The sequence below is a fragment of the Lacerta agilis genome, chromosome 8 (assembly GCF_009819535.1).
Source record: "Lacerta agilis isolate rLacAgi1 chromosome 8, rLacAgi1.pri, whole genome shotgun sequence".
NCBI lineage: Eukaryota > Metazoa > Chordata > Lepidosauria > Squamata > Lacertidae > Lacerta > Lacerta agilis.
The window spans coordinates 19635419-19647750 of record NC_046319.1 but is presented as its reverse complement, the minus strand read 5'-3'; the positions used below and the strand labels follow the sequence as shown (position 1 = coordinate 19647750).

The following is a 12332-nucleotide window of genomic DNA, read 5'->3' as shown; positions in this document are numbered from 1 at the left end:
CGAAGCGGTCAATTTCATAACAGGACTGTTTTTAAAAAAAGTTAAACATAGAGGCCACAGAACTCTTTCTGCTTGCAAAGACTAGTGGGGGGGGGGGGAGGCTGTCCAACCTGTTGGATTAGTTTTCAAACTGACTTCCAACTATTATTTCTATAGCGGGTTGGGGCACAAAAAGGTATTCTTAATTCAACTGTCTCTGTAAAAGGGCGGGGAGCTCCTCTTCCAGATACTGTACCTTGCATGCAACTCCTAGTTTAAAGATATTTGGGGATCCCAGGACAGCGTTGTTTTCATGCTGGCTAGGATGCAGTAAGTTTCCCCCTTCGTTCCTTCTTCCTTTGGAAGGATTCTGAAGGAAATGTACAGGCATGCTACAGCAACACTATTTAGGTATATCCCTCCAAGGAGATCAAGATGCAGCGCATGGTTCTCCCTGCTCCCACTTTATCCTCACAACAGCCCTATGAGAAGAGGAGGAGTTTGGATTTGATATCCCGCTTTTCACTACCCAAAGGAGTCTCAAAGCGGCTAACATTCTCCTTTCCATTCCTCCCCCACAACAAACACTCTGTGAGGTGAGTGGGGCTGAGAGACTTCAGAGAAGTGTGACTAGCCCAAGGTCACCCAGCAGCTGCATGTGGAGGAGCGGAGACACGAACCCGGTTCACCAGATTACGAGTCTACCGCTCTTAACCACTACACCACACAGGTAGAGTTAGGCTGAGAGATGTTGAATGGCACAAGATAACCAGGGAAATTCATGACTACTAGGCATAATGGCTGTGTCCTGCCTCCACTGCCAGAGGCGTAATGTCTCTGAATGGCAGCTGCTGGGCATCAAGTGAAAAGAGAGCAGCTGTGCTTGTAGCCTTCACTGGGTGGAATCTGGGCAGCCTACGCTGGGCTTGATTGGGCCACTGGCTTGATCAAGCAGCCAGGCTCTTCTTAACAGGTGAATGGGCAATTTGAACCCTGGTCTCCCAGGTTTGACACTCTAATTGCTACACCCAGAAACCACAGACCCCTGATTATTTAATATGAACGAGGGCACGCAAAGGAGGAAACAACGGATGCAAGAAATGCAGGAGCTGCTTTTGCGTCTAATTCACAAATCTCACTCGTCACTGTTCCTGAAACGCACCAATGAAAATTGTTCTCTGAGAATAGCCACAACTGGATTTTCACGCATATCATAGCACAGATTTTAATCAGGCCCCTCTGCCTTTCCATGCCCGCGGGCAGGTGAGTTTGGGGAAGCGGGCGCCAGGTTAAGCAGAGGTTGAATTCTTAAGGGCTCTACAGTTAAAACAAAGTATGCTATCTTTAACTCCTAGGAATAGTGGTGGTGGTGGTGGAGCTATGCACTGCAGCTAATGGGTGCAATGCCTGGAAATTTCTTTATTTACAACCCGCACCTGTTGAGACATGTTATCTAGTGTGCAAGGTAAGATTGCATTATTTACTCCACCAGCATTCCTTCCAACTCTTAAGGAGCGGAAACACCCTTTGACTTCTCGGTTGGCAGGTTGGGGCACGGCCGGAGCAGGCAGCGAAAGAGAACACACAGGTGAAGAAAAGAAAAAGCAGCGAGACTCAAATTCGGGAAACCCTGGACTAGAGGATCCTCAGGGTCCCTTCCAACTCCATGATTCTATGATGTCAAGGCCAAGAACGGGATATGGATAAGGTGGGGAAATGCAGAAAAAGAGGAACAGGGTGGGGTGGGCCCCTGCATCTAATAGTTGTGTAGAAGAACAAATCAGCTCTAGGTAGCAAGGTACACCTGCAGAAACTCCATCTTCTGCCCAACTGTTCTCTCCTAGGACACTTTCAGATTCACCATTTCCAGGTGTGATTCCATCAAGTAACAGCAAATTAGGGTTGCACAATTCAAGTTAATTTGGCTCTCTCAACAAACCTGCTCCCCTGCAAAATCTGGACTTTTTGTAGTAAGAGAAGCGAGGTAGAAATGCACCAGAAAGTGTGAAATAGCACTGGGCTTGACTCTGTCATATATCCTCCTTGCAAAAGAAACAGAATGAGTACTCAACAAATAGCCACTGCTATCTAACCTCCCCACAAATTTTGTGCAAAGGAATCAAGATGGATGCTCATTAAATAGTCACCTGGAAACAATCTGAGTTTTCAGGAAGGAGGTAAACTTTAGGGTTATAGCACCTATCGAATGTTAGCCCTACTCACTGTAGATCCATTGAAATTAATGGAGATAGCTAACTTAGGTCCATTGGTTTCAGTGAGTCTGCTCCAAGTAGGACCAACCTTGAACACAACCTGATATGACTAGTTTCACTTTCAAGCCTTTCCGTGAACCCAGGAGAATGCCAGCAAGCCTAAACAGCTTGTAAGCTTTACATTAGTCAACCCGTTCCCAGCCAAAGCACTTTAAATATTGAAAAGCTTGATCCTAACAGTGCCCCCCCCCTTTAGCAGTGTCCATGGATTTCAATCAGATTCCTTTGTTTGAGACCTTGGTTTCCCCCAAACTATTCTCTGCAGGCTGACCCTATCTTAAATCAGTCTGACTTAATTTACTCTCAAATACGCATAGGTTACAGAGAGGCAGCATAGTGCTAGACATTTTTACTTAGGAGTAAGTGCCGCCATATTCACTGGGACTGCACAGGATTGCACCATGGGCACCTGCAATCCTTTGGGGGGGGGGCGGGGAGAGAAACAGAACACCTAAGGGCGGGATAATTACACACACACACACAGAGAGAGAGAGTAGCGTCTACATATTTTGCTTCATTTCACAGATTCTACAAACTTTCTCTTTGTTTCTATTTGGGATATCTGGGATGGGGGGAGGGGCACAGATGCGCCCCCCGTACAGTGGATACACATGGATTACACGCAGGAAAACTACACTTATCAATTACTAAAAATAAAAATAAATATTACAATCCTCTATTATGCTTACTCGAGTAATTCCGATTGCACCCAGCTGGGTCATCACGCAAAAGAAGCCCGCCCTCTCCACGCCACGCGCGCTCCACAATCCAGTGTGGACTCAGACTCAGGAGTAAGTTCCACTTCGACGATGCACCGCTTACGTCAGAGTAAAAAGTGCCTGTTGCAATTTTCCAGCCACCTTTTAACCCTTTGTATACCGTGCGCCACGCATGCGATCCTCGGGTCGCCTTCCACAGAAGGAAGTCCTCTTATAAACAACAGGGGCCTGTATCCTGCGGGACCTCTGCTCAGAGTAGTGTCAGAATTTTAAGGTATGACCCGCTGAAATTAGAAGACCCAGGCCTGGAAAAGGAAAGGATCGGACCCCTGCTAGCCTAGATTTCTCCCTCCAGGATTTGCAAGGGGTCGGACTGCCTGAACGCCCACGATTTGAAGCGGTGCCATGCAACGCCAAATCACAGCTCCCCATAATCAAGGCGCGGGGGGGGGGGGGAGATGCGAGGACCCTCCCTCCCAGTAAGGAAGGAAGTGGGCAAACTATGCCTTGTCCTCCTTTGATCAGCGAGCTAACTTTCCCACGCGCTCACACACACACCCCCAAAACAAACCCGCGCGCGCCTCTGCGTGCCCTTCTCCAAACGCGCTCACCTTCTTTACGTCTCCATTGGGGCTCGGTGTCCAGCGTCAACGGGGCGCCATCGTCCTCGGCCTGGGACAAAAAAGAAAAGAAAAGAAAAGAAAAGCACAGGTGTCGCCTGAGAAGGGGGGCTCCACCCTCCAAGGAGGAGCCTGAGATCGAAGTGCACCTGGGCAAGCCCTCCCACTTCGCTCTCTTTCTCCAGCTGGGGCGCAAGAGCCGACGGGTCTCTCTTGCAGCCAGCCAGCCGGCCTTGCTATTCGGGGCTTGGGCGTCCCAAAGACTTCTGAACTTCCTTTAACTCTTCCAGGCCGGGAAGATTCCCATGCGGGCGTCAAGTTACAAAAGGTTCAACCCCCTGCCGGGTTAAGCAGCAAAACGCAACGCAGGGAGTTGCATTTAAAAAAAATATTTAATTCTTGTGTTTACAGTGTCCTAACCTGCATAGCTTTGCCTCTGGACGTTTGTCTTATAGACTTATACCAAGTCAAGCTAGCTCAGTAATGTCCTCAATGACTAGCAGCAGCTCTCCAAGATTTCCTAGCCCCATGCCATCTTTAGCATATTATTTATTTATTTTTCATCCTTCACCAGCACGCCCCATGGCGGCCTGGACAGGCCAGGTCATCCTCTTATATACCTGCTGGGATTGACAAGGCATCTGACTCTCACCTGAATCTCATAGCTCTCCTGTAGCTGCCTCTGATTAGTTATCAGTTAACCAATTAACCAACTCGATAGATTACTGTTAATAGAATCATAGAATCATAGAGTTGGAAGAGACCACAAGGGCCATCCAGTCCAACCCCCTGCAAAGCAGGAAACACCAGTCTTCCCATAACTTGATATTGCTGGATAATTTTGATGAACTGCAAAACCATTTTTAGTTTTCTTTCTGTTTCCACCCTGGAACTTTTCTTTATTTGTGCCACTTTGTTGTGTATGATTCCTTTCAAATGAAGGAAAACAACTTTTCTGCTAGTATATGTTGATAATATAATTTTGGTTACTGAGGACAAACAAGATTGTACTAAAACAAGATTTGTATGCTTGCTTGCTTAACAGCTGTTGGGAACTTCAAGGTCCCTGCTCTCCCTTCTTATGGTCTTTGTACTGGACCTGGAGACTCTAATAGAAAGCATTCCATGTTAAGAAAGAGTGCAAGTGGGCACTCTATCAAATGCCAGGGCAGGAGTTACACGGAGCAGGGCCTCAGAGCTGTAAACTTTCCCTTTTTTGCAGTGGGAAACGGCGCTGGAATAAGGGAATTTCCCGCAAAAAAGGGAAAGTTGACAGCTATGCAGGGCCTTTTCACTGGTGGTCCCCATTGTATGTCTCGCTCTTCCCAGACCTGCTCTCTTTTGGCCTGTATTTTGGAGCTTTATAATTTAGGAAGACTTTGGAAGAACTGGTTGACAAGTCTTATCAGTTGCTGACGTATGAGCGGATTTTATTTTCTGCTATTCTGTGCTTCTGGTGCACCAGGGTTTACACCATCATAACAGAGTTGGCCAGGATGCCAGAAGGGATACAATTTACAAGCTTTCTCCATTATCTGCACAGCAGGGGGTGTTCTGTCAACAGTGCAAAGGCTGAGCTGAAGCATTCCCTGCTGGTTACCTGCTTTCAGCAATAGGGGTCGTTGTTTGGTAGTACCCAACTGCTTAGCTGTCAGATTCTAGAGCTCCCTATTGGTGGCTCTTAGGTAATTCACAAAATACAGAGTCCATTCATAAAAGACAGTGTTCATTCATAAAGCAGTAACAGAAATCTCCATTGCTACATAGTGGGTGTATATTTCAGCGGTTGAACGTATACGTTTATGGCCATGCTGTAGTGTAGTGCTTATGCGACTGTGAATAAAAGGTGGCTGGGGTCATTGTCTCGGGATTTGGGGGGGGGGGGGAAAGAGGTGACAAAACTGATTTCCAATAAGTGCCCCCCTTTATTTCCATAACAAGTCCATGAGTCTGTACTCTGAATGGTGACACCAGGGACCTAGAAGGTGCAGGGCTCGTCAGTCCAACCCCTGCACAGTCTCATCAGGGCTGACCTTAAGGCAATTGAGCCAAATTGGGCCCCACGGACCACTCCTAAGGGGGCCCCTGCACCAGGGCAATCTAGATGGATTTATTTATATCTATAAGATTTGCAGACTTTGGCTGTGAACTGGGGCCCTACAAATATATATATATATAATCAAGTTGCGCCTCACTACTTCAAATTGGCTAGCCCTGAGTCTAATAGTTGCTGGGCCTGAGTTGCCCTGTCCTTGCATGAAGTCTTGGGTTTACAATTTCAGGAGAGGGGAGAGTGGGGCACTGGGGAACGGGCAGGCTGGCGAGGCCCCCTAGATTTAGAGGCCCAAGTTGTCCTGCCCTCACATGAAGTATTGGGTTTGCAATTTTGGGAGAGGGGAGACTGCGGCACTGGGGAGAGAGCAGACTGGTGAGGCCCCCTAGATTTAGAGGCCCTAGGCTTCAGCCTACTTAGCCTATACATAAATCCAGCACTGCTGCTCAGAGTAAACCCACTGCAATTAATGGACCTAGGTTAGTAGTAGTGCCCTTTATTTATTTGAACAATGAATTACCCCTCTCTTTGAAGAACTTCCTCCCCAAAGCAGTGTAGTTAAAAGCAACTAAACTCTGCCCTGACAAGAAGAGTGCAACTAAGCAATACACCAGCATAAAAAGTGCACAGCAAGAATTAAATTAGATTTATTATTCTGATCATTCATTAGTTTGGAAACATTAAAAACCCAAAAAAGATCGAAGATTTAAAAAACCAACCAGAATTTAAAAGTAGAAATAAAAGAGAATTAACTTAGGGTATGTAAGGCTTTTGATACCAGTTTCTGGGAATTGCAGGGGGCATCTAGTTGGTCACTGGGAGAACATGATGTTGCACCCATTGTTCCCTTGCCTGATTCAGCAGAGCTCTTCTTACCCTCTTATGAAAAAGAAAATGCCATTGGGAGTTCAAATCGCAAAATTCTTAACATTGCATTAAATTTGGGGGGCCCGTGCATCGAATAGCTTGGGTATGCTGCTGCAAAGCCCAGATTCTGCAGCTGCAGCTCGCCCTCTGTTGGGTGATACTGCTCATTGCCTCGAATACACTTGCAACTTACATGCATTTAACTTGTGGGCATTCAGCTTTACAAACTTGACAATTAAAATAAATAAATTGACAGGGTACAGAAAGGGGTGGGGACGTGTCCGGGCGGGGGGGGGGGGGAGAGGACTATGCCAATCCCACTCGCCATTGCACCCAATGTGTTTTGACTATACTCAGTTTTGGTTTTAGACGTGATCCCCGGAACGGAACTCCCGCATAATCGCAGGCATACTGTACTGTATTGCGAGGCAGCGATTTGGGTGGTGGGAGAGCCTGCAAACGTTTGCAGTCACAATTACGAGCACGCTGCAAATCCAATCGCTGCCTAAATGGTGCTTTGGCACCCGGGCACACAGCTAGCGCCTATGCATATAAGGGTATATGCATCCTCATCCTCTCCTGTTTCAGTTTTTCAAGAGCTACAAAGTTCTGCAAAAAAAAAGTGTTTGTTTTTTTCCAAGTGGGGGTTAAATGTGGAACTTACTGCAGCAATCTTAAGTACAAGTGCCCCCGGCAAATGCAGTTTCCCCAGAGTGCATGCCATCTGTTTCCCAAGACCACTGCTAACAGTGCAGTGTAGTGCTTGGAGTCAAGACTTCAGCCACAAAACATATTGAGTGACCTTGTGCCAGGCACTGTCTCTCAAGCTAACCTACCTCACAAGGTTGTTATGAGGATTAAGAGGGAGGGAGGGCATTCTCTTAGAAGCCACCCCCCCCCCGGCGGTTCCTTGTAGGAAAGGTAGGATAAAACTTTGATAGGTAGGCAGCTAGCATGCAAATGCAACCTATGTGCTCCCAAGCATGGTTTCCCCTTTGTCAGAGAGCCATGGCTACTTCTAAAACAATGTACAGTGGTACCTCATGTTATGCACGCGATCTGTTCTGGATCACGTTACGTAACATGGGCATGCTTAACACGAACACCCCCCACCACCACCACCACCCCGGAAGTTCGCATGTTTTTGCGCTTCTTCGCATGCGCGAAGTGTGCAGAACGCTTCTGTGCACCCATGTGCACCTGTGCGTCGTGTGCACTCCGGGACTTCCAGGTCGCAGAGGTCCGTAAGTCGAACGTACGCAACATGTAGTGTACGCAACTCGAGGTATGACTGTATAGAGAACAACATCCCTGCATACTGCCTTCACCAGGGGTGGGTAACCTGGGGCCCACAAACTGCCACTGGACTCCCAACTAGTATGGCCAAGGGTTAGGTAAGTCCAGCAACTTCTGGGTTGCGGGGACAGGCTTATCATACCTGGATCATACCACTGAGTTGCAGAACATGCAGACAAATTTTCACCCACTGCCTCCAAATTCATTTCCTCTTATGTGTCATCAACAAGGGGAGGGCTTTTTTGTAGAGGGGGATAAGCCTTGGCTACAAGGCTCTGTCTGGTCACACGATTGATTTAGGGTATTTTTTTCGTCAGCCGGGATGCAAATGAACTACATGTGGGCATTATCAACCTCCCAACAACAGACCTTTTCTTTACGGGCCTTCTGAGTTGGGCAGATGCCTCGAGCACTGGCCCATAACAACTGGGTTCATTTTCGTTACCAGAACAAAAGTCCAAAACGCTGCCCCTCCTTGGCCAATGGCAAGGGATAATGGGTGGGAAAGTAAAAAAAAAAAAAAGGTATATTCAAAGCTGCAACAAGTGAGTCTTGGTTTGGATCTCTCCAAAAGAACCGAACCTCAAACAAAGGAGGCACAAAGCTTTTATATAATTGTAGCAAACTGTGTCACAGTAGAGAACAGCGTGGTTGGGCAGAAGCGAACCATTATCCTATCAAAAGCATCAAGGGATAGGGAAACGTGTACAGAAAAGAAATCTAGACAGAGGAGTCCAGCGATGGGGAGAGATTCCAAATCCTAGAACTGCTTCCCTTCAGGTACCTGCTCACAGAGCGTTTTGGTACCCGCTGCCATTGTAAGTATGATGTAACCAGGGCTTCCTTCACAGTCATAGACTATTTAACAATATATAATGGTGGCAAAAAGAAAGGTTGCTTGACTGTTGTCCCAGCTGTACAGAGAACAGATGCAAAAACCAAGGACCCAGACCCAGTGCCCAGTAAATAGTATTCATTATGCATTCAACTTATTTTCACCACTTGGTACACATCCCAAGAAAATGCAGAGGAGCATCCTTTAAAAAAGCACACAGGTTTATTGCATATCAATCTCATGTATAAATCCGTTGTAGCATTGGAAAGATTACATTTGGTATACATTCCTATTCTACAGCATTAACCTCAAAATCAGCGCTTTCTATTCATTATTTTTTTTAAAGGAATTTCTCTACACAAGTACATTGTTTGTTTGTTTTTCATCTTTTTATCACAAGCATCAAAGTGAAATTTTTGCAGGAAAAAAAATCGCCTTTTGTTTTAATTATATTCTACACATCACCTCTTTTTAATTTTATTTTTTACTTTATTTATTCTCCCAACAAAGCGATTTCGTATTAATTAATAACTGCCACTTATTTAAAATTTTCCTTGGCAGTTCAAGGCTTCTAGCCCCAACTCAAAAAAAAACAAAAACAAATAATAATAATAATAATAATCCCCAAACGAAACAACAACGGAGGGGGGGGGATGAAACAAAACCCCTAATCACATATACATAAGTGCATCTACTGAATTTTTTTTTCCTTTTTAATAAAAATTTCACAAACGGACACAATAATGACTGCTAAACACAAGTCATGCAGAGTTTTGCTTTGTTTGTTTTTTTTACTTATAAACAGAATAGAAGCAATATACACTCCAGAATGCTAAGGAACTAGCACCTTCCTCTTTCGCAGTGTTTTAAAAACATTATTTGAAAAAACCAGACATTTACAATTGATAAAAAAGCAAGGGGGGGGGAGACTATACAGTTCTAAAAGAAATAAAATGTCCTAGATCAAACGTGTATACTGTAACAACGGCAGGAGGAAGGGATAAGAACAGGAAGATGAGGACAGATAACACAAATCATAATCCTTGCTACCATTTATATATATATAAGGTTCTTTTAAAAAAAAACATGAAAAAATTACATCTTTTTGTAGGTAGGCAGTGGGGGTTGTTTTTTGTTTGAAAAAAAGCTTGCATTCTGAAGACGCAGAGAAAGACAAGCTAAGACGACGAGGCATATCTACACTAGAAACATATGTCAGTTTTTAATTGCATTGGCTGCCCCCCCCCAAAAAAAGTCTTAGGAATGCTAGTTTACTGTGAATGCTGAGACTTTCTGGTTAGAGAATCTCAGCCTTAGCAAACTACAGTTCCCAAGGATCCCTGGGGGAGATGTTAAGCCACTAAAAGTGCAACTCTGTCCAATTCAGTAATAAGCCCCATTGATTTCAACCAGAGTTATTCCCAGGTAAACCATATACAGCAGAGGCGGGCAGATTTCAGGTCTGATGAATCCATTTCATTTCCCTAGCACTTTTTTATTTCTTTGTTGCATTCATGTGCCACCTTTCCTTCGAGGGGCTTCAGACGGCATACGTGGTTCTCCTCCATATTTTATCCTCACAACAAACCTGTGAGGGAGGTTCGGCTAAGAGAGAGTGACTGGCCCAAACAAGTCTCCCGGTGAGGAGCTTCGTGGCTGAATAGGGATTTTTTTTTTTATCCTGTTCTCCCAGGCCCTAGTCCAACAGTCTTTAACCATTGCACCATACTGCTGCTCCTGAGATCCACCAGTTGCAAAATGGCGGTGCTATTAAGGACTTGGATGGCTCTTCTCACAGGCTCAGTCTGAGGATATATTTCCAGGACTAGCATAAGAGTCATAGGACTGTAATGTTGAAAGGGACACCAACGGTCATCTAGTCTGGCCCCCTGCAATGCAGGAATCTTTTCATACACAAATGCACTACTAGTTTTCTCAGCAACAAAAAATTAGTTCATTTCAGCAAATTAATTAAAAGCAACTTGTGTGTTGTTACTTTTCCTGTGTTAACACTGATTTACCATTTGCCCGCCACTGGTGTATAGGATTGCAGCCTTACAGTGCTATCTGAGGCATGTTTACTTGGAGATACGTTCCACTGTGTCTAATGGGGCTTACTCCCAGGTAAGTGGGTTGCAGAACTGCAGCTTCAGTCTCTGGTGTAGATATTGCCCTCTAAGAAATGGCTTTAGAATCTTTTGATCTTCTGTGAATTGCCTGTTAGGGAGGGAGAAGCAAAGCTGCCGTTTTTTTATTTTATTTTTCCTTACAAAAAAATAATAATGAATCATACATTGTTCTGAAAGTGGTATCAATGACTGAGGAATCAAGAGACAGCGAGGAAAAGAAGTTGAAAAAGAAAAGAAAATACACTTCGATTAAGGCGAAACAAAACCTTTTAATCACAGTATCTGTTAAATATACAGGGAAACAGTTTGACGGGTTTGTGAAGGACACCTACTGACCATTATAGAAGGAAATGTTTCGAGCCCACATTCTCATTGGCAAAGCGGCACAAGTAGATCGCGCCATTCCTTCATTTATTTATTTTTTTGTGAGTTTCTACACCATGATGCACCATTCCCCTCCCCTCCCTCCCTCCCCGCTCCCTCAGACCACGACACACACAAAAAAATTACAGCATATTAAAATAATGAATGTTTTAAGTCAGTAGCTTGCAGTACGACGGAGAGAAACTCAATCCAGTGCTTTTTCTGTGGTTCATTATAGTATTTATTGGTGCCTAAATTTGTACATGGGTACAGTCCATCAGAAACGTCCCTTGCAGAAGTTGCCCTGTGGTGCAGCTGTAGTTCATTTGCCATGAGACTTTGGGGCAAGAGACCCTCCTTGGGGAGTCCGGGGTGTGTGTGTTTCTTCCCACTGAGCAAGTGCTTTTCATAATTCGTCGCCCTAAACACAGGGATGGGGGAACTCGGAGGCTTCTCCACACACAGAGAAAATAATCTTGTGAAATTCTAACATGATGCTGCGTCAGACCGTTGGTCCATCTACCTCAGGGATGCCAACTTTCCAGGGTTTCACCGGGCAGGAGCCTTTCCTAGCCCTACCTGGAGATATCAGGGATTTAACTTGGGATCTTCTGCATTCCAAGCAGGTGTGCTACCCATTGAGCCTCTCCTTAAGTGCTGGTTTTATATAGGTGGGGGTGGGGTGGGGTGGGGAAATAAGGTTGTGTTTGCATCATAAAATGCACCTTGGGAATCCCAGTGTTTTCTTGCTGCTGAGCTTCACAACATAGCCATCTAATTCCGTTTCAACTTTCCTGCCTTGTTTGGTGGCCCTTTTACTGGCTTGAAAGAGCACGGGGGTCTAATTTTGGTTACAAAGGAACGCAGATGCTTTGACCCACACTTTCACCCCATCTCAACCACATTTTCAGGTTCCGCTGACTCACTTCAGGGACATTCCCCTGCCGCCACCCCCCTCCCCCAAATCATTGGCGTATTATAGACAGTAACCTTTAGCAGGTGTCGGACGCGCTGCTTCCTATTCCTTGAACCAACCTGACATTTTGGATGCCTTAGGGAAATCACCAGGCTCTTGCAGTCTGAGATATATGGTCTTGCAGCGCACGTTTGTGAAACAACCCAGAAAAATAGCCAGCCAGGTTTTTTGAGGGGCACGCTAACAGAGAGGCAACAATGGTGAAATGAACAGGAGATCAGT

The 12332-nt window shown here is 45.4% G+C and overlaps 1 protein-coding gene across 2 annotated transcripts in view; it reads right to left on the bottom strand.

The window, feature by feature from the left end:
- Positions 1–3822, bottom strand: part of ARHGEF16 (Rho guanine nucleotide exchange factor 16) — a 33196-nt gene extending 29374 nt beyond the window's left edge. Inside the window, exon 1 of one of the 2 annotated variants that reach the window (XM_033156421.1) lies at positions 3583–3822. The gene's annotated coding sequence lies outside the window, so the exon portion shown is untranslated. Of the gene's footprint in view, positions 1–2941; positions 3037–3582 lie in introns of those variants that run through there. The other variant, XM_033156422.1, reaches the window with a different exon arrangement.
- Positions 3823–12332: the final 8510 nt, after the last annotated feature.